The 1,753-nt window shown below is 39.9% G+C and overlaps 1 non-coding gene across 1 annotated transcript; it reads left to right on the top strand.

The window, feature by feature from the left end:
• Nucleotides 1–1,027: 1,027 nt before the first annotated feature.
• Nucleotides 1,028–1,134, top strand: LOC140876811 (small nucleolar RNA R71). The gene has a single exon (XR_012149043.1). It is a non-coding gene; the product is annotated as a small nucleolar RNA R71 (small nucleolar RNA).
• Nucleotides 1,135–1,753: the final 619 nt, after the last annotated feature.

Raw genomic sequence — 1,753 nt, 5'->3', positions numbered from 1 at the left:
GCATGCTTCTCTAGTTTCCTCTTGTTGGAGAGGATCTCTTTCAAGAAATTTTCATAACTTGGCATTTGCATCAGTGCATCGGAAAAGGGAATATTAATATTCAATTTCTTGAATACTTCTAGGAATTTTCCAAACTGAGAATCTAGTTTTGCCTTCTTAGGGCTGCAGGAAAAGGTGTTGGCACAAAAATTTTTGCTTGTGAAGTGGGTGAAAGTGTTGGGATAGATGACTTACCTGCAATTATTGTTGATGTAGCCAATTATGGCTCTTTCTCGACCTGTGGTGCAGACTCTACTGTCTTCCCACTCCTCAGTTCAATTGCTTTTACCTGCTCCTTTGGATTCTTCTCTGTGTCACTCGGCAAGGTACTCTGATCTCTGCTGGAAATTGTTTTGGCCAATTTCCCTATCTGATTCTCCAGATTCTTTATCGAAGCATCTTGATTCTGCATCGGGTTTCAGTAGATGATATGAATTGCTGCATCATCTGCTCTAAACTCGATTTCCCTTCTTGAGGCTGTCTGCCATAGTTCTGATTCCCATATGGCTTATTGTTCTGTCCATTCCAGGAAAAATTTGGATTCTGTCTCCACCCTGGATTATAGGAGTTCGAGAATGGGTCATTCCTTGGGCGATTTTGATTCCCCATGTGACTTGCCATAACTCCCTTTGGTTGAGAAAATGTTTCACAGTCTTTCGTGAAATGTTCTGCACCACATTTTTCTCACCACACTTCTTGAACTCGCATCACAGAGTTTCCTATACTCAGTTCCTCAATTCTCTTGTTCATGACTTCAAGTTGAGCGGCCACTAATGTGAATGCATCAACCTGATGAATCCCATTAGATTTTCGGGCTGCACTCCTTTCAGATAAAGGGTGATAGCTACTAGATGCCATTTCCTCAATTAATTCATAACCATCCTCTAACGATTTTCGCAGTAAATTTCCACCTGCAGCTGCATCTAACATGGTACGATTAGAGTGAGAAAGACCATAATAAAAATTTTGTAACACAAGACTGTCTGGTAATTGGTGGTGTGGACATCTCCTCAGTAGTTCTTTGTAGCGCTCCCATGCTTCATAAAATGTTTCCTGTTTTCCTTGGGAAAAAGTTGTGATGTCAGCTCTTAGTTTCATTGACTTAGATGGTGGAAAGTATTTGGTGAGGAAATATTTATCCAGATCATCCCAAGTCATGATGGAACCTGCAGGTAAATTTGTCAACCATGCTTTCGACTTATCTCGTAGTGAAAAAGGGAATAAACGCAAACGAATAGCATCATCAAAAACTCCCTGTATCTTGAATGTATCACAAATTTCCAAAAAATTTGTGAGGTGCACATATGGTTCATCAATGACAGTCCAGCCAAATTGAAGTGTGTTCTGAATCATTTGAAGAATAGCAGGTTTTATCTCAAAGTGATTTGCCGCTACAGTTGGCCTGATGATGCTTGGTCTAGAACTTTCGATGTTTGGTAAGGCGAGATCCATCATGGATCTGTAAACTGGTTGTTCTTGTTCTTTTTCTTCTTCCATTTCTTCTTATTGTTGCCTTCTTCTTTCGTGAAAAGTTCTCTCGATTTCTGGATCAAAAGGCACTAGTTCTTCAGATGAGTGTCGCATGCACTGCAAGAGAATCCTGCAGTTCACAGATGGAAATAAGTGTTAAAATTGTAATAGAGAAAAACCAAATAAAACAAATTAAAATCTCAATAGTCCCCGGCAACGGTGCCAAAAACTTGATCGACGGAAT

Source organism: Henckelia pumila, chromosome 1, assembly GCF_033568475.1.
Source record: "Henckelia pumila isolate YLH828 chromosome 1, ASM3356847v2, whole genome shotgun sequence".
Taxonomy (NCBI): Eukaryota; Viridiplantae; Streptophyta; class Magnoliopsida; order Lamiales; family Gesneriaceae; genus Henckelia; species Henckelia pumila.
This window is presented reverse-complemented; position numbering and strand designations above follow the sequence as displayed.